At 37.3% G+C, this 24,688-nt stretch overlaps 1 long non-coding RNA gene across 1 annotated transcript in view; it reads left to right on the top strand.

Annotated features, from left to right (window-relative positions):
• LOC134497685 (uncharacterized) overlaps positions 1-18,186 on the top strand; it is a 44,033-nt gene extending 25,847 nt beyond the window's left edge. The window contains exons 2-3 of the long non-coding RNA XR_010067934.1: positions 142-230; positions 17,887-18,186. This is a non-coding gene — a long non-coding RNA (uncharacterized LOC134497685). The remainder of the gene's footprint in view (positions 1-141; positions 231-17,886) is intronic.
• The last annotated feature ends 6,502 nt before the right edge of the window (positions 18,187-24,688 follow it).

The following is a 24,688-nucleotide window of genomic DNA, read 5'->3' as shown; positions in this document are numbered from 1 at the left end:
TGGTAACGAATGGGAAGTTGTGACAGCAGTGATAACCTCATCTATAATTTTATCCTTCCATTGTGTTGATCACATTGAAAAGTATTTTTGTTCTGAGAAGGCTTACAGTTTTTGTTTTTGTTTTTGTTTTGTTTTTTACAGAGATGAAGACTTGATTCAGACTTTATAGCTCAGTTCAGAAATAAGAGGAGCACTCCTTTTTGACAGGACTTCAGCTGTAAACTGAACAAGTTGTTCCCTCCAAACTTTATAATGTGTTAAGTTTCAGTAAAATGGGTAGTAAATGAATTCTTACAGAAGATTATAGGATTAGTTGAGTGTTAGAAACTGACATATCAGTCAAAATAAGTCTGAACTTTAAAATAATTGCAAAAGACTATCATTAAAAATATAAAAAATTGTAGTTCAATTGAAATAATCAGAGTATTCACTTTCAGGGTAAAGAATGCTATGCACAGTTCAGAAATAGTAGGCCAATAAATTAATGGCATGAGATATTTTTAAAAAATGTAACATAGCTAAAGCTAGTTTACATCAATACTACTCACTATTCCTTTCTATATCTTTATTTCTGTATTTATTTATTGTCATAATTTGTATACCACCCCAACCTCACAACTCTGGGTGGTTTATAACAATTTTCAAAGCAATCTTAAAACATAAATAAAACATGTCTTTCCCTGCAAATTATCCTTGCTTTACCATACACTTCTTCATACATTGCCCTTTGTATCCTGAGTATGTCAGTACACTGCATGTTCCTTTGAGCTGATGGACTACAGGCAACAGTATGTTGGTTTGCAAAGATCTCTACATAAGAGAGCCTCAATAGTGCAGAGCAACATGAGCATCCTTGGGATAAAACTGGGCTTTGACTGTATTTGTGATACACTAGCCAAAATGTGCAAAATTGACCAGTATTGTCCTTCCTATCAATAAAGAATGCATGCGGTATGGGTATCACTGAGGCTGTTAACCTAGTCTATTTTATTAAAAAGCAATCAATTGTTGGAAATGACTAAAGTGTCACTTGGTGTTGTAATATCTCTGCTTCCAAGGGGATTAGAAGTATCATTCTGTAAATTAGCTTTCCAAATATTTAAGTATTCAAAGATTTAATGGAGTCAAGACTGCCTCTTTATGATTATTATCAGCACAATAAAGATGGAAACACCATTTAATTGTTTTAAAGTACATCTTGTACATTTCCTTTGATAGCTCAAAATTTTAACAGATTTTAACAGTAATTGTCCTAATTAAATATCATGGCCTTGCAGCTAGAACAGTCTTTGGGGCACAACACACAGTGAAGGACTGCCAATATGAACTTTTGTGGATATAAATGAACTAGGAATGGAGGTATGTTCATTCTCCAAATGCTAGGAACGCAAAGTAGATGTTGGGCTGAAATCAATCTCACAGAAGATGGACTTCTAGAAATATAGTTGTATGATTTGGAAGCAGCTCAAAACTTAATGTATACATTCCTTTTTTCCTTTTTTTTTCTTAATAAACTTTATTGAAATTCTAAGATAAAGAGATAAAAGCTAACAAGAAATGAAAAAAGTAAAGTAAGAAAGCAAAACAGAACAAAGAACAAAGTCAAATGTGCAGGAAAAGAAAGAAACAGAAAAAGAATGACTCGACTTTCTTCGCTACAGATATATATTTACATTAAACTCTTGGTCTAAGCTTACAACATAGCTTTCATTAATTCTATTTTCCATTATTATTTCTAATGATCAAATACCGATATCATGAGCTCATTTTTTTCTGTTTCATGCAAAAAGTCCAAAAGGGGCTTCCAAGTAGCATTAAAATTACTCTGTCTTTTCTCTAATCAGAGCTGTCAATTTTGCCGTCTCAGCCAACTCCATCAACTTCACCATCCATTCTTCCATTGTAGGTAATGCCGAATCTTTCCACCTTTGTGAATAAAAAGCCTTGCTGCTGTTACCATATACAAAAACAAAGTTCCATGAGTTCTTTCTGTTTGTGCCAAAAGAAAAGTCTCTGGTTTCAATTGTATATTAATCTTTAAAATCTACTGAATTAAAATATGTATTTGATCCCAAAATTTCTTAGCTTTTTTGCATATCCACCACAGATGATAAAAAGTCCCCTCTTGTTCACACTTCTAACATACATTTGAAGACCCTTTGTACAATTTAGACAATTTATCTGGCAACAAATACCAACAATACATCATTGTATAAAATTCGCTTTGAGATTATAAAACAATGTAAATTTCAATCCTTTCATCCACATATTCTCCCATTGTTCCATTTGTATATTATACCTAAAGTTTTTAGCCCATTTTATCATACAATTTTTAACTTGTTCATCTTCTGTTTCTAATTTCAGTAAAAGTTTATACATCTTAGCAATAACATGTTCATTTGTACAGAGTTCAAATTCAATTTTACCATATTCAAAATCAAAAATCCTTTTATCTGCTTTAAGTCTTTCTAGTAACTGAACATATGAAAACTATTGACATGTGTAACCTTCAGCTATCAAATCCTCTCTTGATTTTAACTTCAGATCCCCCTGCGAAAAAGCCAATATGTCACCATAACCATTTATGTTTATCATTTCTTTTTTATAAAATGCTTCTTGTGGTCACAACCATAGAGGAATTTTCAGAGACAACCTAGCTTTATATCTATTCCATACCTTCAGTATGGCATGTCTAATAAAATTATTCTTAAAATCTACATTAGCCTCAACTATTTCATACCATAAATAGCCATACCATGCAAATCTCAAATCATGTCCTTCTTATTCCAATAATCTCCTATTTCTCAAGGTGACCCAATTTTTCATCCATACTAAGCAACAATCTGCAAAGTACAGTTTCAAATCTGATAAACCTAAACCTCCTCTTTCTTCAGCATCTTGTAACACTTTGTACTTAATTTGTGGGTTTTTTACCTTGCCACACAAATTTTGAGATATCTTTCTGCCATTGTTTAAATGGTACATCAGTTCTCAAAATAAGTATTGTCTAAAACAAAAATAACATTCTGAGTAGAACATTCATCTTAATCACATCAATTCTTCCCAACAGCAACAACTGCAATTTTTCCCATCTTAACATATCCTTTTTAACTTCATTCTACGTCTTAGCAGTTATTTTGAAACAACATACCATTCATGTTAGTCAAAGTAATACCCAAATATTTAACCTTTTTCTCAATTTTAAAACCTGTTTTGTTCATCAATTCCTCTTGATGGTGTATCTTCATATTTTTACTAATATCTTTGTCTTTTGTTTATTAATCTTAAAACCAGCTAATGTGCCAAATTCTTTTAGCTTACTCATTAACAGTTCAATCCCCTTCAAAATATCTTCCACACCAACACCAAGTCATCTGCAAAGGCTCTTCTTGTAAATCTCTCTTAATTTTTACTCCCACTATCTTCTCATCTTGCCTTATATCTCTGTTCAGTACTTCTAGAACTAAGATAAACAGCAGAGGTGATAATGGACAACCTTGTCTGGTTCCCTTTGGTATCTCACATGGTTTTGTTAAATCACCATTAATGACAATTTGTGCCTTCTAAAAGGTATAAATTGATTGTATCCCCTTTATAAAACTCTCTCCAAAGTCCATCTTCTCACAATCTTAAATAAGAAGGGCCAATTCAGATTGTAAAATGCTTTCTCTGCATCTAAAAAAATTAATGCCACTTGATTCTCATTGTGTTGTTCCAAATATTCTATAAAGTTCAATACTATTCTAACATTATCTTTTAATTGTCATTTAGGTAAAAATCCACATTGGTCCTCATGAATAAACTCCTGCAGAATTCTTTTTAATCTGTCTGCTAAAATCACTAAAACTTTACTTTCCTAATTCCTTTATCTCTGTGTAGAGTATCAATTATTGACATGGGAGAAATGTGTCTGACAGTGTCCAAAACCAAAACAATATATTAGATTGGATATAGTTCTATGCAGACTTGTAAGAAGACTCTTCTGCAGCATGCAGGTGTACAATTACAACTGGTCCAATACTCCTTGTGATGCTTTTTTAAAATCTACTGTATCTTGTTGTTTGATTGGAACATGGCCAACATGGCCCTTATCCCAGAGTCTGAGAAGAAGCATCACATAGTGTTATAAAGATCTCATGGTGTATGATACCCCTACCTAATAAAATTACCCTGACAGTGGGATTTCTGTTAAAGTTTTTCTATTAAGCTAGAGATTGCAACTTTCACTGTGCTGTTTCTTATAGAACTGTACAGTGCCATTTCCAATCCTCAATCTTTCAAAGCAGTTGACCTGCCAATCATCTTTAGTCCTGCTGACTTTGGAACACTGAGAAGATAAATGAGCCAATCAGTGCTCTCCGTTCAGGTAAACAATAGGAACCCACAAAAACTGTAATTTAATTTAACCCCATCCAAACTGCTGCCAGTCCTAGAGCAACAAAAATCCACTTACCTCTTCTGCATATAAAAATTGCAAATGCTAAGCCATCCACATTTTCAGCACATACGTTTATTTGTACTGGATTTCTATTTCAAGTACAGTAATTAATTCTTAATTTAATGTGTACCTATACATATCAATTAGCATGTACAATTTTATGCAAATGTGTTCCTTTTGTCCTCTTTTCTGATGCATTTCCACATCTCTTTTTTTTTAACAAAGCATCCTGATTTCTAACATTTAAAAATATAAATAGTGATAATCATTGATAAGAGGTGAAGAGCAGCCAATGACCACCGCCACACTGTGAGGGATGGAAGTGTTCCACTCCTTATAGGAGAAAGTCTGCAGGAAGCATTTTATGCAGGAGGAGGTTTCCATAAAAAGATGCAGGCTTCTACAGAATGGACAGTAGTGGCCAATATGCATTAATGATGGCATTGACATATGTCTGTAAGGACATTATTGCTGCCCCCTGTCTTAGTTGCTTCCGTCAGATGCTGGGTGATAATTGTTCTGTCCTCAGTCTGAGACTGTGACTGCTCAGTGATAGTAGCCACTGATTACTTTCTTCTGATATCCCCACAGCTGCTTTTAGATACCACAGCAAAGATAGATAGGTATACTTTCATCCATGTTCTTTAGCTCAATCTAGTCATTCATGCACCTAGTAAATCAACTTTAATAAGATCTGCTTCTGGCAGAAAGAAATGAAGCTGCCTAATCAGAAAGCATTAATCATTCCTCAGAATCCAAATAACAAGCTATCAGAAAGGGATGAATAATTTCAGCAAAGGAGACATAATTTGTGGGCAACTTTCCAGATTCCACAGTTTTGAAGGTTTTGAAGCTGCTAAATCTTTACTAAGCACCTTCCACCCCAACATCAGTTTGGAAATCAATGAAGCTGAATGTATGAAGCTGTTCCCTAACTGTAGTATTATTGAACCCTCTGAGTGGCTGTAGCAAGCCAAGGTCTCAGTAATGGATTTTATCCTAATCCTGCTACCTGCCATTCAGGCATTCAACCAAAGGACACACACACATATCTATATCTACTGTATATCTATATCATCTCTCCATCTCCACCTCCTTCTCTATATCTATCTGCTGTATATCCATATCCATACCCATATCTATATCTGTCTATATCTATCATCTATCTTCTTTGCCATATATAGTAGGCAGCTGAATTGGCAATGTTTAAATTTAAACAGACTTTTAGGAAGGATTGTCATTTCAGTAACAACTGTTCTACCAAGTAATATTAATGAATTACATTGTCATGACCTAAGTTTCTCTTTTAATTTTACACAGAAGTGGGTCATAATTACTATATAATTTTAACTGATGCCAGTCCTTTGTAATATATACTTTTAAATACATCTCTACTAATATGATGTCCAGTGACATTTTGGAGCTGTTTCTATGATTCTTTATATTAGTTTGCATAGGAGATGATTTATCAAAATTAATTTCTATCACTGGAATTACATGAAATTTATTTATTTCAAATTTCAGCTGACATATCTCTACTTAGATTGTTCAGAAAAATAAGCCTATAATCTGCACATGAATTAATGACATGGTGTTTTGTTTTTATATTCCTAATATTCTGTACTAATAGTCCTATAATACATGAAACTGGACATACGTACCTCTTTAGTAACTTTGTTTATTCTGAAAAATCTGTATCTGATCTGTTGATGCCAATTACTACCTGTCCTATTAAACATAACTGATTAACTATAAAAACTCGTCCAAGTCTCATTTCTAATAAGAGTTTTTAAGAAATTTGCCTTCCACTCTGTTAAATGCTTATAAATTTAAAACAACTGTAACATTCATGGAGTTTCGCTATACATTCCATAACAAACATCTGATACTTTTCTAAGTGACTCCAGTATATTTCTTTTAGAAACTAAACCAGATTAACCCAGTTACTGAAGTGTATTCAATTTGTTGGCCAGCAATAAATAATAAATACTGGTTTTCCCCAATTTTTCATGTTTTCCAATCTTATAATCAGTTCATTCTACATTTCCTCTGGATCTTGTGAGATATCTTGATGGTATTAATGACTTTATTTTAACATTAAAATAGAGTGGTTGGTATCTTAAATGAAAGAAAGAGCTGTGAGATCAAAAGAGTAGGAATGTACTGTATTTTGGGATTCTGAGTACTGTTCTGCCATATTTCAGGACAATTACTTGTCTTTGAACTTCCTTAGTTTAATTTGCTATAAAATGGGGTAATACTGGGAAAGAACAGAGTTCAAATGACTTGGATATGTTATTTACCTTTTGCATTCCAATTTGTCTTGCTGTGAAATGGATATTTTATGACTTTCTGCATCTGCAATGGCAGGCAGTTTGTAAATGGGAATTCTTCATCAAGGCTAATTTGTATATAGATAGATACCTACAGACAACCTGCCATGCTACCCCCTTTCAACATAAGCAACAATATACAAAGTATAGAAAAGGAATTTAAAAAGTAAGCCAAAGAAATTAAATGTAGAAGATACAAAAAGGAAATATAGCCAGATCTAATTTACACCAGTACCATTCACTATACCTCTCCATAGTTTTTTAACCTTACAAACTTTCTTTTCTGTTTTCTCTTCTTGGACATTAATGTTTATAGCATCTATCTCCATTTTGTTTTTTATCATATCACTACCATTCCCATAAAATCTTTAAAATGCTCCTTCCAGCATTTCCTCACCAGTTTCATCCCTATTTATTTCATCATTTTTAACTCCATTCATTTTGCTGGAAGTTCCTTGTTTAGCCCTCTTCACCCACTTTCAAAACATTTTTTTTAAAATTTCCATCAAAATTGCTCTGCTGTTTCTCTGCCACTTTTAATCTTAATGGTTCCTTGTGATTTAAGACTGTATTTTTCCTCTCTCCCATTGCCTTTGACTCAGTCTTGACTCCTAGCAACTGCCTGGACAAGTCCAGTAACGTTCTCCCATACTCATTTTGTAGTAGTAATCTTATATGCATTCTTAACCATACACAGTCTCTTTCACTTCATCATTCTCCCAAGCTTCTTTTGTCATAGTACCCATTTCCATAACTCCATACACTTCTGTTTCACTCTGTAACTTTCTTCACTGTTCCAAGCAGCTTCCACAACTTCTTTCATAGTGTTTGCTTTCTCCTTCCTTCCTTCCTTCCATCTATCCATCCATCCTACTCTTTACATTTACTCCCCTTATATTCTACATTAAAATCTTGTGAATACCATGGTGATCACCAGCTGAGCCCATAGATATTGACCTCTGCTGCCAATTGTCACTTTGGTCAAAGTTTTCACATAACACTTTTTAGCAATGTAAAAAAAATACAGACCAGATTGCCACATGCAGCTTTCCCTAATACTGAGGACTGTACCAGTAGTTTGATTTAGCCAGTATGCTAAATCAAGTGCAACCAAAGCTCATTTTTATCACAAGAATGTTCTCTTTATTCCGTATAAGTTAAGCCACTAATCCAGATACTATTATGTACTATATGTAGGGGCCTAGATGGGGCGCAATGGGCTCCAGCTCAACCCAAGCAAGACTGAATGGCTTTGGGTGTTTGGGCTGCCTGGTACCAAGGTTTTTCCATCTTTGGTCCTGGATGGGGTGGCACTGCCCCAGATGGACCCAGTGTGCAATTTGGGGTTCCTCTTGGACTCATGGCTCCTGCTGGAAGAGCAGGTGGCAGCCGTGGCTAAGAGGGCCTTTGCACACCTTCAGGTTGTTTGCCAGTTGCACCCATACCTGGATCAGGAGGCACTACTCACTGTCACTCATGCCCTTGTGACCTCCTGTTTGGACTACTGCAAAGCACTGTACATGGGGCTGCCCTTGAAGAGCATTTGGAAGCTTCAGCTGGTACAAAATGCAGCTGCCCAGGTTGTAAATAGTCAGCTACTCAGCACACGTAACACCTCTGCTTCAAGAGCTGCATTGGTTGCCGGTGTGTTTCTGGGTGCAATTCAAGGTGCTGGTTGTCACCTTTAAAGCCCTTCATGGCTTGGGAACAGGTTACCTAAGGGACTGTCTTTTCCCAGTTAGTTCTGCCCATCCAATCCAGTCCAGCAGGATGGGCAAGCTCCAGGTCCCGTCAGCCAAGGAATATCGACTGGCAGGGACCAGGAGGCGTGCCTTTTCTGCTGTGGCACCTGCCCTCTGGAGCATCCTCCCTCCTGATATTAGGATGGCCCCAGCCCTGTTGGCTTCCTGGAAGGCCTTGAAGGCCTGGCTTTGTGCCCAGGCCTCGCACCCCAAGTGTGGGAAGGGCCCCATTTCATGGTTATGTTAACACCATGGCTTTTAGATCGCTTGGCTGTATTTATATGTATTTTAAATTTTTGTTACTGTTTTTATTGTTTTATATTATGACTGTTTTTATTGTTGTTAACTGCCCAGAGTCACTAGTCTGAGATGGGTGGCAATATAAATTGAATAAATAAATAAATTACAAATGGACATACTGCTGCCCACATCCCATGAACTGGATTAATACATAATGGCACCTATAGCATCAGTTCAAAAGTATGTACCAGGCTAAAAGGATTGGAGATTTATTCAACACATTCAGCTGAGAGTGAGAACTTGTATATAAAAGGGAATTGCCACCTTTACTGTTTCTCAGCCAGGTAGCCATTTCAGGAATTCCTCCTCCTAAGAAAACATATATGTGGCTAGTCAAACACTTTGTTGGTGACGCTCACTCTTTCACTTTACTCACTATCCAGATGTGTGGACTTCAACTCTCCTATATTTCTATGGCCCTAAGGCTGCTAGGAATGACTATGACCTACTTGGAATTCCAGACAACCAATTTCCAGTCCGATAGCTGGAGTATCTGAGTTTGCAGGTGATTGGGGGTTTGCAGGGTTCCTGTTCTTCTGCTCTTTATCTGAGGAACTTCCGACTTCCAGTTATGGACAAGGCAAATCTCTGCTACTTAAGCTTCATCCTGATTCCGGACCATAAATTTGTGTTTTGTCCCCAGGAATGGGAAAAGAATATTGCAATTTTTGGCAGTTAAACAATAAGTCATGTATAATGATATAAGTATTCTCAGCCTTGCTGGCAAGAACATATTGAGGCTTTAGTTTTTGCATTTACTACATAAGCTGTAGCAGCTAAATTCAATTCATAAAAACAGGCTCGCATTTTTTATGTACGTTTCGCAACATTTTATAATACTTTAATAATTTCTCAGATACCTACAAATAACTGCTACTTGCACACTCCTGTGAGGTTGCAAAAAGGAAAAAGAAAGTTTCTTCTACCTTAATTTCTCCAGTTTTTGACTTAATGTACACTGGGGAAAGACCTATAGCTACCATACCATTGATAATTACAAGGTATCAGTGAATTCATCAGCAACAAAAATTAAAAGAACAAGGCCATGATCATACTCTGAAGCATACCATGGGATGTTATCTGCATTTCCAGCAATAAGCCCTACATATTTCAAGTTTAATGAGTTTTCAAATAATAGATTTCAATGCCAAAAGGAATCCAGTGCATTTTTGCTTACCACTGGAGATAGCAGTGCCTTGCTGCCAAGTGTCAGCACAAGCCAAGATGTGGCGCTTCAGGCATACATTCCATTCTGCCTCTTGCGGACAAATAGACCATCTGCCCAGTCTAACAAGGCCTGTCACAGTTTGACTCTTTTGTAGTCATCTTGTTTAATAAGTCAAGCATTTTTTAATCTGATAAACAGGTTTGTTTGTACATGGCTGTCTCTCCAATCCAAAAGTCGTCTTGTGGAGATAGTTTTGCACTGCAATCAGATGAGATGCATCAGGAACTCATCATCAAGTAAGAAGCCATTATTCATAAGGTCTTGCAAAAAAAAGTGTATGGGTTGGTGCATGTGCTTATTATATATCTATTGCAATGAAATGTGTCTTTAGATTCCACAAAATCCGGATACAACCCTAAACATCTGCTATATACTATCTGTCAACCCTTCAAGGTAGTCCAGATGAGAAACCAAAGGCATGAGTACTAATACCTTTAGTGTAAGGCAGTGTTTTTCAACCTTGACAATGTTCAGATGTGTGGACTTCAACTCCCAGAACTCCCCAGCCAGCATGGCTGGCTGGGGAATTCTGGGAGTTGAAATCCACACATCTGAACGTTGCCAAGGTTGAGAAACACTGCTATCTGGTAACAGTAACAGAATCTTGCAAGTCTGGAAGCACTTCTTTTTTATTATTATTATTATTATTATTAAGAACTTTATTCAATTTCAATATATACAGTTACAATACTGAGACCGTTCCCATGCCCGCATTCCTTCTGTGGGCTGAGATATCTCTTGTCTGGCTGTTGCCTAGGCTGTGACTCTTCCTCTCCTGCCTCCCAAGGTTAGTCATACAGACTGTGACACTATCTTATCTTTATTTTACTCATTTATCTTTAGGTAGAGACCCCATATGGGACATTACTTTGCCTCCACAGATTGTACTTTACACCTGGGGGCAAAAGCTTTGGGATTATTTATATTTCCTGCCACCAATTAAATAAACAGGAGAAGAAGGTGCAACAAGGCAATGCATCTAAAAGGAAATTCTCTAACACATGCAACTTCTCCACTTAGTTCTGATAAAACCAATCTTGGAGATTCTGCTGCCACTTGGTAAACATGGGCATCTGAGATATTTATATAGGGGTGTGCATAGCTGTCAGAAGCCAAGTGCCACAAAGCTGGCAGTAGCAGGATGTTATGTATTATTTTAATTAAGAATTACTAATGAATATTAAGGTCATGGAGAAATAAGGGATCCCATTTACAAAATTAAATGACTCCATCCACTAGGCCAATAGATGTAATCAAAGTTAGCATAGTGATTCCCCTCTTGAATTCCTTTATAACTCCTTTGAACTGTTTTCCTACCTAGCAAGCTTCTATTTAATTAGACTGATATTCTTAGGGCTATCATTACTTCCAAGTGCTGCTTTTTGTTCCCACAATCCTTTACTCTCTCCATTGGCAAGCTCCATGTGGTCTAGATTACATGGCTTTTCAATCTTTAATTTAGACTACAGCTAAAACAATTGTTTAGATCATGTAGCTCAATGCCATCACTTAATAAAGATTCTCATTTTCAAAAAGATAAGCATCAATCTCCACAAATCCTTCTGTGAACTGCTCTGTTATTTTCTACTTCCTTCTGCTTGCAAATTGTGCTCCATAAGCTACTTCCATAGCACTAGCATGTCAGTCATCTGTGCAAAGACAGAACCAAAAGAAATGTACAAATCTTTCAAGAAATTGGAGGACAAGTTAGATAGATAGCATTACACAAAAACTTGCTCCACATTGTTTGCTGCTTCAGGATCTGCAGCAGAATGAGATCAAGGCATGCCAGTTTTACTAAGTTGATTTGAAAGGAACAAAATTCAACCAGGGGAACTTGTTCAAATAAATGCTAAAATAAACTCTGTGTGGATGTCTAGTGTTTCCAGAAATGCCTTAAAATTTTAACCTTCAGTTTCAGTTGTGGAATTTGTTGTTTATGCATTCAGTCACTTCCAACTCTACGTGCTTCATGGACCAGCCCATGCCAGAGCTTCCTGTCAGTCGTCAACACCCCCAGCTACCCCAGGGACGAGTCCGTCACCTCTAGAATATCATCCATCCACCTTGCCCTTGGTCGGCCCCTCTTCCTTTTGCCTTCCACTCTCCCTAGCATCAGCATCTTCTCCAGGGTGTCCTGTCTTCTTATTATGTGGCCAAAGTAGTTCAGTTTTGCCTTTAATATCATTCCCTCAAGTGAGCAGTCTGGCTTTATTTCCTGGAGGATGGACTGGTTGGATCTTCTTGCAGTCCAAGGCACTCTCAGAATTTTCCTCCAACACCACAGTTCAAAAGCATCTATCTTCCTTCTCTCAGCCTTCCTTATGGTCCAGCTCTCACAGCCATATGTTACTACAGGGAACACCATTGCATTAACTATGCGGACCTTTGTTGTCAGTGTGAGTCTCTGCTCTTAACTATTTTATCAAGATTTGTCATTGCTCTCCTCCCAAGAATTAAACATGGTCTGATTTCCTGGCTGCAGTCAGCGTCTGCAGTAATCTTTGCGCCTAGAAATATAAAGTCTGTCACTGTCTCTACATTTTCTCCCTCTATTTACCAGTTATCAATCAAGCTGGTTGCCATAATCTTGTTTTTGTTTTGTTTTTGTTTTTTTGAGGTTTAACTGCAACCCAGCTTTTGCACTTTCTTCTTTTACAATTGTGGAATACCCTATTTGAAATATATGGTGCTGACACAGCTGTGTTGGGGGTAAGATTTTCTTTATCACCTCCAACTTTTCATTCATGGACTGCTTTACTGCTAGTTATACAGTATTTTCATGTTGTTATAACTCTTTTCCTACTGGCCAGATAGATGTTGCACCCTTTAGTATATTTATTAACCACCCCTTTTTTACATGCATTGTGCATTGATTGATTGATTATGTGCTGTTGCTGTTGAGTCTTAGCAACCAAGTAGATTTGTGCATGCAACACACATAAAAAAGGAGGCAGGGCTTAGATTGCACATTTGCAGCTGCCATATTGATGTTTTTGACACACACATCAGAAAAGAACCCTGATTCTATGGCTTATTTTTTAACTGTATTTAAGTTTAGTTTGTGCTTTATCTATTTTTATATAGGATTCTTTGGAGACCATTGATTAGGAGTGGATTCAAAAACCAAGTCAATGAAAGAATGAAAACATCGAGCCATATTATAACTATTTTCCTGAAGACATTATACTGCAGTGGATGTAATTAAACCGAGCATTAACCTTTCACTTGGCTCACATTGCATTCAGAGGTATTAGGAAAGGAATTTTGGACATTCTAGAGGAAGGCTTGAATTGCAGTTAAATGACAACACCATAATATTTTTCTCCTGTAGCACTACATTAAATTGCACCCAAAATAATTCACGCCTAAGAAGAAATAGCCTAGGAAACAAGGAATTGTATTCGCAGTCAATGGGTAAAAGGTTAACTACACCAAAAGTGCTGAAAAATCATGTTTTCATCTTCCCACAGTGGACATGAGTCACTAAAATGTCTAAGGTTGAGTTTTATTTTGTTTTCTTTTCCATCACTGTTTGTCCTATAAGATGTGTTTTTTATGTGGTTATAATACAGCTGTACCTAAAATAAATAATTGTCTAACTTTGGCTTTCTGTTTTAACAGAACATACTGTTTCCTGTAAGGAAAAAAAAGAGACAGAGAAAGAAAGCAGAAGCACCATATTTAAAGAGATTAGATTTTTGTTGTTCTCTTTCTAATGATCTTTGTGGCTGTCTCAAAATATTTATCAAAATATTATCACACCACCTGAATTAATAGAAATGTCCCTTTTCCCACTGATTTATTCAGGAGATTGAAAGAGGGTTGTAAAACATAGTTGCCACGGACCTTTTCCAAGAATTACTCGATTAGTTGATTTAGGCAACCAGCTCCAGGAAGGGGGGAATCTAAGATGAAGCATTTATTATTCAGAATGCTCTCTCAGTTAGAAAATGGGTAAGATCTGTAGAAAGGACTATGCAACACGACCTTATGTAAAAGATCAAAAACCTGTAAAGGGTAGTTTTTTATTTGCAGCATCAAATTTTAAACCCATTTGGGTTTAATCTCAACCGAAATAAGTCAGAGAAAAAGAATGAGATTGACATCTGAAGTAAAATGCAGTATCTGATTAAGAAAAAGTGCATTTATGTGTGGTAATTGTACCAGTTCCAAAGCAAATTAAAGAGGGGTCATCTCTTATTACCTAGGATGCTCTACAGTTGGAACAACGATGTGACGCTGTTGTAAGTATACACATGCAGTTTAATCAAATCATCAGATATGACTTAAAGTATGAGCATGCTATCCTATGAGTAAACACCAGGTGCCTTTTATTTTTATTTTTTTTCCAGGGACTTAGCAGCATGGGAGAATTCCAATCTGTTTATAAAAAAATCTTTTTTATGTTCTTACCAATATTAATGGCTTAGGGGCAGATCACAGATAACAAATGCTATCTAATAACTTCTCCTGAGCCAGATCAGAAAATAAATCTGAGAGGACTAATTTTGCCTGTATTAATCTTACATCCTCTTTTTTAAAATGGACTTACTAGTTTACTGAGTGTTAGGAATGTTGGAAAATCATTGTGGGTAATTTCCAGTAAGTTTGCACCCAGCACTCCCCCAGTCAATCCCTACGTGCAAATCAGAGCAAGCACACAATCCACTCAGTTCAGCTGGCAAGAAACAGAGCGTGATGTTTATTTACATCAGCAAAGAGCAAAACAATTAACTGGCAGAATGGGATAAAAGGCAGGCAAAGCAGGGAGAGAGAAGTATGAACAACAGACAAGAATTTACATTGTCTATAGGCCTTTATATTGAAAAGGGGAGAGAACTTTCCACAGCACTGGAAACAGTAGTTGTTTGGTTATTCCAGCTTTGACCCTTCTCTGTGAACAAGAGCACCAGAGAAGTGATAGAAAGTAGGACACTAGGTGACCCCTCTTCTATTCTGCACCATAAAGGGAACAATTTGGTGGATGGGGATGATCCAAAAACTGAAAGCAATTTTTCTCATTGGACTTGCTTCTTTAAATACAGAGCAGTGGATGCCTTAGGCAGCTACCATCAATTAGCCAAATGCTTAAATGCAAACTAGATGAGAATAAATAAATTAATTGCTGATTGGAAAACAATATCCAGAACACTCACCAGTGATTCCTCATAAAACTGGAGGGTTATTCTGTTCTGCACTCAGTACTCTAACATTTCACAATGTCTTCAGTTCCCCTAAAGCAGAGCTTTAAGCCGTCTCTACTGCCCTGTGTGGGAATATCATTATTTTATTTATTTTATTTATCAATTTGTTTTTATCACTGCCCATCTCCCCCTCAAGGAGAGACTCTGGGCAATACAGTATTTGAGTTGTAATGTATTCATCCAGATCTTCTCTTATATGCAGGACTCCAAGGGTGCTTTTGGGAGGCTGCAAACTGTATTCTAATTTGAGTGGTATTTAAGGAACACATTCCAGGTCAAAAGAAAAAGGGAATGGAACAAGAAAACACCCCCTATCAAACAACAAGAATGAAAATGTGGAATGCACAATATACATTAACATTTAATACATTAAATGTAATGCATTAGGATAAAGTCATGACTAGGAACCTTGATTTAATGGACTTCTGATTTAATGGACAAAATCTGCAGGATAGGGAAGTGCTACACAGGGAAATCAGTGACAGCAGCTGATAGATTCAGGGGAGAAATGGTGCAGGAAAGGTTGGGGACAGGTAGGCAAGTGGAATATGTCTCACTGCAACATTCATGGAAGCCATGGCTGAGGATGGGGGAAAATTGAAGGGATAGCGGGGTAGGCTGGTTGGCCAGACAATGGTGTGTGCCATTCCCTGGGGAGAGAGGATTGAAACACACTAGTTTTATTGTACTCACTGATATTATTAGGATTGATAATAATCCCTCATTTTAATGGACATTTGCCTTTAATGGACAACACTTCCCCTTACTAGTCTGTTAAATCAAGAATTTAGTGCCTTCTTTTTCTAATAGTGACCAGCCATTTTGGCCCAGTACCTTTTTGTTATAATTAAAGATACTATTCCAAATCAATTTTATATGTTAAAATACACATTTGAATAGAAGGAAGAGATGCCATGCAAAATGTAATTGATTTCAAACTATTTCTGAAGTTTAATGTAATATTATGTTTAATCCCTAAATTTTAAATACATACTACCCTGATTAGCTTTCTTCTTCCTAACCTAACAGATTCAGAAGAACGTTTCCAAGGAGTTTATAACCAGCGGTAGTGCAGTTCTGCCTCACTGTCAAATTTTGATGGAAATGTTTGTGATAAAAGAAGAGGAAACTCTGAAAGTTGGAAAAAGACCTTAGGAGGGCTCATATAGCCTGCACAATTGCCTACTCCTGCTCTACAAATGTTTACTATGATTTTGAGTTGTGTAGGCGAGGTCTTCTGTAATGACCAACTCACTTCACATCCTGCCACCACAGCTGAATGCCAGTCATCTGCCCAGATAACTTTCTTTAAATGGGACAGAAAGTGTGTTTATATACTACGTGATAGACGCCCCTTAGTCAGAGCTTACCTCCGTATCATATTTTCATTCTATGATCCTTTAAGATCCAGTTCATCACAATTGTCACCATTTTTCACAAGAAAAGGTTGGAGCCCATCTCAGCATTTTGTTTCCTCCAGTGCCCAACCAGGTGCTTCTCAGATGCCTATGGGGAAGGCCTGAGGGCATCATCTTCTCTTTCTGTAGTTTGTGTACAGTGTTTCTGATCAGATCCTGGTGTCTTTGACCACATGTGGCTGCATCCTCCACTCCATGACCTACTTCTCTCCCCTCCCCCTTTACTTTTTTGCAACATCAAGCCATCTCTCATCTTTTCTTTACCCCTCTCATTTATGTAATACCTACAGTATGATTAATTAAATGGTTTTTAATTGCAGGTCTGTCTGAAAATGTGTTTTAACATGGTTGAAAGACATGTGCAAATTTGAAAATAAATATGTTGCCTGGAGAAGGGCTGTATAACTCTTGTGTATATGCCACACCCAGCAAACTGGTGTGCTAAGATAAATGTTAAGTGAGTGGGTTCTAGTAAGTAATAGTGATATTACATAAATGTCACTAATTAAAGCTATACTATTGGCCATCCCAACCCTAGCCTATTTGGTGATTTTAAAATATGCTTCTGAACTGTGATATAAAAAAAATCACAAGAATGAGTTTAAGAATGAGTGAAGATTTCCTGCAAATACCAGCATTAAGAAAACATGAGTGGTGCACTGTGCTTTGTATCATTGCCATCAGACCACAGCCATTAATTATTTCTAGCTCCATTTAGAATTTAACAGAAGAGGGGGTAGGAATTTTAAAACAGGATTAGAATCCTTTATGCCAAATTACCATTCATACAAAAAGTTGTTATAATAGGCTTTATGAAAGCCAGATAATTGATCTATGATTGTTGTATATTACAAGTCTCTTGTAAACAGATTTGCAAATGAATGTCTACCAATGCATGCATGCCGGTATGATCAGTGTTACTTCTGTATCAAATAAACATTTGAAGCTAAATACTTTAATCTCTTTCTTTCTGCATGGATTCTGTCCTGCATCACCCACTCAGATTACCAGCTGTGAATTTTTCAATCTACTCCAGGAGGTGTCTCAATCTTCTAGTGCGTATTTGGGAGGCTGAAGGGAGTTGCAAAAGTCAATTCACTACTATCAAGTAGTAGTGAATTTACTACTCACTGTAAATTCAGCATAATTATTACAGCCTGTAATTCTTTCATTTACTTATTCTCTGACTCCTCTATTTATGCTTTTTTTTTCTACCTCAGTGGAAAGTAGACCATCTACTTCAAGTGAATCCTATGCATCTGGTGTGTATGTTCTAGGTATAAATGCTGGGGGTCCCTTCCCCCATCAGAAATTTGGGAGAAAGCAAAGAACCTATGTTTTTGTCCAGTAGCACTCACCTTTTGGAATAGTCCTATGCTGGGAATATATATACATGGCCCCATATATGAACGGTCAGGAAGACCATTGAAACAAAGCTGTTCAGAAAGGCCTTTAAGGCCTAGTTGTTATGATGCCTAGCTTTTTTGTGTGGGAATGAATAAAGAATGTGTTGGTTTTAATGTATTTGTCTATTTATAAAGATGAAAATCCCTTAATAAATTTGTTATGTCTTAAAGCGCACCAAAAAAAAACCACTTTGTCATTTTAGCAGCAGTAGACTAACATTGCTATGGTCTTGGAAGGGGATAACATGTCATACAAAAAATGTAAAGCAAATATTATAAAACTGAAATATCCTTCTCTTTGCCGCTGAAAATATAAATTGATTTTAATCAAAGGAGCAAAAGTAAGTTTGATTAAGAGTATCGCAAAAGAAAATAATACAGAATTCAGAATAAGCCAAGAACTTCACCTTAACAATTGACCTATATTTTTTGACACATACAGTTCTCCTCATGAATTAGATTTGTTAAATAGGCTGCTCCACATTGACAGAAGTCATCACAGCTGAGCAGCATTTTTAACTTATAAAAAGACTTTACAGAAATGCAACTGAGTCATTTAAGGTCAAGGTGGGGTGCTTGCCTCGTTTATCATCTGGATACTGAACTGCCACCATATTGTGTTGGTCCTGAGTCATCCATAGGGTATTTCCTATTACTTTTTCAAAAGGGCTTGGCAGTTGACTGGGGTGGGGAGAGAACATAGGGATTGAAAGGTTTCATTCTAAGTCAAACTTGCCAATATAAGAGATGAGGAGTTGCCTCTATGCTGTCTCTTATTCTTTTTTATTCTTAGCAGCTCTACAAACAACCACCCTATGAATCTGGTATCTTTTCTCCAAAATCACTAGCTGACTGGGAGGTAAAGGCATGGGTATGATGTTTGGTACCCTGATGTCTCCCCCATAATAAAATGCATAATCGATGGAATTTGTCTCTTAAAATGCCTAGCTTAGTCCTTGTGTTTAGCTAGAGGTGTCATCAGTGGATCTGATTTCTGAAGGAAAAGCTTGCTTGCTTGCTTGGCTTGGTTTTCATCTGGGTCCTTACTCTAGTCCTCTTTAATGATCCTGATAGCTTCCACATACCAACTTTGATTGCTGGGGCAGTTGCCTACTTTCCTATAATATAGAAACCCCCCTCCCAACCATAATGGGTCTTTTATTAACAGGGTCACAACAGAGGTGAGCAAAAGAAGGAAAGGAAAGATGAGTTGTTTAGCTATAATTAAAGGTCTCATAGCTCCATCATACCACTTGGCCCAAACCTACATGTTATTATGCAGATCATAGATAAGAGAACTGTAAAGCTGTGAGGGACCACCCTTCTTCAGTGTGCATAAGAACTAATTAAAGCATTCATGAAAGGTGGTTGCCCTCAGATCTCTTGATTACATGATACATACCTGAAAAGGTGGGATTCTAGCGGAACAGGTATCATTGTTGGTCCTTCATAGCAAAAACAACTACAATCCAGCACACATTTTCATGATCTGTCCCAAAGTTTTAATAATAACCCAATGGCTGAAAGTGAATTTTTAAAAAAGAAACCAAAATGTCCCTCCAAGGGAGAATGGGGAAGAAGAAATTTTGATTAAATATCCTAATACATACTTTACCTTGAGATGGATTTTATTATTCTTAAGATACAATACTCTGTCAGCAACACCAAACCAAGTTCACTGACAACTGAGATGGACTTTATTAGACCACATATCATTTGGCAGAAGGCCAGAAACAGTAAAATACTTATGAGGCATCAGAAAAAAAGAGGGCTTTACTAACAGAGAAGTCTAGCTGCTTTGATAAAGAAGCTGTGGTTCCAAAAGGAAATGTACCGTATGTGGCATGTTGGAGCCTAAAACTATGTGTTTCAGCGCTTGGATTTTATATCTATTTTATCTTTATTTATTGGCCTATTTATATTGTAATTTATATGTTTTAATTTTGATTTTATTGTAAACCACCCAGAGACCCCTTTTTTGGGAGAGATGGGTGGTGATAGAAATTTGAAGAATAAATAAAAATAAATAAAATAATCAAAAATCCTGCAAACCATGGCAACATACAGAGATATCTCAATACAGAGATACAGCATAGTTCTGTCACTGTTTACTGTGTAAGCCTATCAATTTCATAGGACTTACTTTTTAAGAAGACAGCACTGAATTGCTAGCTTTCTGTACCAGTTTATCTATAATTCAGGAGGGAGGGAGGAGAGAGTTTCCAGACTGCAGCAAATTGTCTAATTGGCATATTAGGCAGGTGGTTGAGGAAAGTGTCTACAAATTTTGGAGGGCTGTTATTTGGTGATATATTCATCTTTTTTACACACCCATGTAGCAACAAGGCAGTTCTTATGACCCATAATTCTTCATCCTGCTATTATATTATTTTGACGTACCTTCTGAAGAAGAAAATGAAAGTACATAAAAGAGAGATAGGAAAGAAGCCAGCAAACCACCCTTGGCCAATGAGGAACAACAGGGGCATCTGCAAAGATGTTTCTCAAAATCTATAAGATGTAGGCATGGCTTTGCTATCAGCCCCACCCTTTTCATGCACATGCTACACACACAAATACAAAAGGGGTGGAGCTTCAGTCATGACTTTGTGCCTACCATCTTGCAGGTTTTTACTTCCACTATGGATGCCCCTGGTAAGTAACGCTGTCTAAGTCTGAGGGAACTTCTGCACTGTTAAACCTTCTTCCCATTTGACCTGAGGCATTTTTGTTAGTTCTGGCTTCACACTGTCAGTAAACTACAGTGATTTAAGGGAAGCAACCTGATAAATAAATTACTGTTTGTTGTCATTTTATACCATAGACAATGGGTCATCTTATAAGGATACAGCAAACAAATGCATGCTTGAAACTCTTTAAAAAATGGATGTGATGTGTTTAATAGAAAAGCCCAGATCATACCACCTTGAAATGCATTCCTTCTTTGATACCTTAATTATATTTATATTTTTGTTTTGTTTTAATTTTCTAAAGTAGGTGATTGTTGCTGTGAGGGTTGTTTTTTTCCCTCAGTGTGTCAATGGCTATTGTTGTTGAGTTTTACAGTGTATCATTACTTTTTCATTTATTTATTTAATAAATTTATGTGTCTGCCCATCTCATATATATGACTCTGGGTAGCTAACAATTAAAAACAAAATAAAAACAAAATAAAAACAACATTAAAAAAAAAACTACATCAATAACATAAAATAGCAGCCAACATCATTTGTAACATTCTGCATTCCAATCAGTCATGAAATAGGCTTACCTGTATTGCTAAGGCCCCAGGCTAGATGACGAAGCCAGGTTTTTAATGCCTTGCAGAAGGCCAGCAAGGTTGGGGCAAGTCTAATCTCTGGGGGGATGATATTCTAGAGGGCAGGTGACATGGCTGAAAAGGTTCTCTTCCTGCGTCCCACCAGGTGGAACTCTAGTGAATGGGATCTGGAACATGCCTCTCCTAACAAGATGGGAAGACACCACTGGGGAGAGGTGGTCCCATATGTAACCCATCCCCAAGCCATGAGGGCTTTAAAGGTAACCACCAGCACCTTGAAATGCACCCAGAAGCATACTGGTAGCTAGTACAGCTCACGGAGCAGAGGCGTCACATGTGTTAAATGACTGGCACGCTTAACTGCCCATGCCACTTCTTTTTGCACCAGCTGATGATTCCAAATACTCTTCAAGGGCATCCCATGTAGACCACATTGTAGTAATCCAATCAGGAGGTAACTAAGGCATGAGTGACTGTGAGCAGGGCCTCCGGGTCCAGGAATGAGCACAACTAGCACACAACATAAAGCTGTGCAAAGGCCCTTCTAGCTACGGCTACCATCTGCTCTTTGAGCAGGAGCTGTGAGTCCAGGAGGACCTCCAAATTTAATTCCTGTATTTTATTTCTGTATGAATTGTCAGCTGTTCAGAGCCTTTTTGGAATTGTGCAGCATAGAAATCATGGGAAGGGAGGGAGATAAAATCAGTCCCTGCAATAGGTTCAAATTTTGCCTGTTATTTAAGTAGTATGAAGTTTTTAAGCAAAGAAATCCCTTTGCTTCATTCCTACATCAGCAATCCATCTCATATGTACACTTATAAGTTTCATTTATAATAGAGTGATTGCCACTGAATATTAGATTGGGAAAGATATGTGATTGGAACGTAATTCATTGGGAATGTGTACGCTACTGACAGGTTAAGCTGACATCTTTGCAAAGAATGGATGAAGGGCAGAGAAATATGATATGTGAATGATATCCAATTTCAGTTCCTTCTTTATTATTTTGCAGTCTACTCACTGTGGAGACTTCCACCGGTAGTAAAGCATTTTGCAAAGGAGAAGATTGGAAACTAGATAGAGTCTATACGATCTTCTATTTTACTCCATTATTAAAGAGAAAATCAGCATTGCTTGTCCTCAAAAACAACTTTGCCATATATTCCAGTAGCTGATTATTCATTCATCTCTGATACTTGCAGCATATTATTCTTGTTCTCTTAATTTGGTCTAGTGGTTAAGGCAATGGGCTAGAAACCAGGAGACTATGAGTTCTAGTCCTGCTTGAGGCATGAAAGCCAGCTAGGTGACCTTGGGCCAGTCCTTCTATCTCGGCCTAACTCAACTCACAGGGTTGTTGTTGTGGGAAAAAGAGGAGGAGGATGGCGTATTAGGTATGTTTGCTGACTTGAGTTATTTATAAAAATCATAAAGGCGGGATAGAAAATAAGTAAGTAAGTAAGTAAGTAAGTTGGATTGGCCAACCTTAAGCCATATTTTGTCTTTCAATAGTTCAACAACATGAACAGGTAGAACTCAGAGTAGTAGGATCTATTTCAATTTTTTTAACCCCAAGAACCGTTTTCTAGTATTTGCTCTGAGAGAAATGTAGAATTTGAAAAGAGGATGTACCAGTTTCAAAAGAGTTGGAGCTTTGCAGGTATTTATTGCCCTGACTTGTAGTTGGTCTAATTCCCTAGTAACAATAATACTGCATATCCAAGAAATGGAGGGACATTTCTCTTTCATGTTGTCTATTCATGGAATATGGTCTGTATAAAGCATAAAACAGTTCTTGGACCAAGACCATTTCTGAGATCAACATATGCAGCCATGCTTGAACTGGATGCTGATGTTATTAATATTTCAGGCTAGTTCAGCTTGCTGAATAGCATTAGTATTCCTACAAGTCTCAAGGAGTGTTCTTTCATCCTTTCACATATCCTGTTTAGGGAGCATCTATGATGCTGCAAGACATGATACAGTTTCAAAATCAGAAAGTGGCATGTATCCCAACTGACTTGGTCTTACATAAGAAGATACAGATTTTTTTTAGAAAGAATAGCTGTTTGAACTACATGCAGTTACAAATGATTAAATCTGATTTTTCCTCTGTTTTCTTGGGACTACCATTTTCATTCTTTCTTTAGGTAAAATGTGATTGCTTTATGAATCAAAAAGTAAGTATGTAATACTGTTCTAGGTCAAACTTTTAACAGTCAAACAGCTTACAAGTTAATACACAGATTCTGTGTCCTTTTTACTCGTAATTTACAGAATGTTCCTCAAGTTGAAGAACTCTCCTGAAGTGGCCATTTTCCTCTTCCTGAGAGTGGATGAAGATGGGGAATTTCTGGTACTTCAGTATGGCCCTTGATGTTAGTGATAACAGTGTTACAACTTTATGATAGCCTGAAGATGTCAAAAACAATTACTTATCCCCTTATGACAGATACAGGCTCTTTTTCTCATTTGCTACTCCACTGGTTCTCAAATTGTGGGTTATGACTCATGGAGGAGGTAGTATTTTTTTTTTTAAAAAACCAATCAGGCTTGGGCAGGCAAAGTGGGAGCGCTGTCTAAACTCACTCCAAAGTTTATTCCTGGCTTTGTTTATGAAAGTTATCAGCAAAATTTTTGATACCACTAGATGGCAGTAGAGATATGGAAATCTCTTTTAATACTTTGCTGCCATCTAGTGACCATTTGGATTTCTGCAACAGAGATCTGGTAGTTCTGGTGTCCGAGGTTCCCCCCGAAATAAAGAGTTGAGCCAGGGAGTTGGTAGGTAACAGTACAAACAATTATCTTCTTATTCTTCCTTTCCAATTATAGTGCTTGTTATCAATGCTGGGCAATGATCAAAGACTGGAATTAGAGAGAAGCTATGTCAGCAAGACAGCCAGATTGGTGTAGTGGTTAAGGCATCAGGCTGGAAACTGGGAGACTGTGAGTTCTAGTGTCACCTTAGGCACAAAGCCCCCTGGGTGACCTTGGGCCAGTCACTCTCTCTCAGCCCTAGGAAGGAGGCAATGGCAAACTGCTTCTGAAAATCTCACCAAAAAAAGTGCAGGGAGTAGTCCAGCCAGTCCCCAGGAGTCAACACTGAAGCAAAGGAACAAACAAACATGTTAGCAAGTTATGCTAGGAATGCATGAAGCAGAACAAATCAAAAACAGGAAATAATGTATTTCATTGTTCAAGACTGGACTTTTACAGATGCTCCAGTCCAGTCTAGCCTTTTATCCAGGTTCAAGCCTTGCCCAGACACTCCAGTCCAGTCCAGCCTTGTCTCCAGAACTGAGCCTTGCCTAGGCACTCCAGCCAAGTCCAGTC

This window comes from Candoia aspera, chromosome 1 (genome assembly GCF_035149785.1).
Source record: "Candoia aspera isolate rCanAsp1 chromosome 1, rCanAsp1.hap2, whole genome shotgun sequence".
In the NCBI taxonomy this organism is placed as follows: domain Eukaryota; kingdom Metazoa; phylum Chordata; class Lepidosauria; order Squamata; family Boidae; genus Candoia; species Candoia aspera.
Note: the sequence above shows the minus strand (reverse complement) of the source record. Positions and strands in the feature narration are given on the sequence as shown.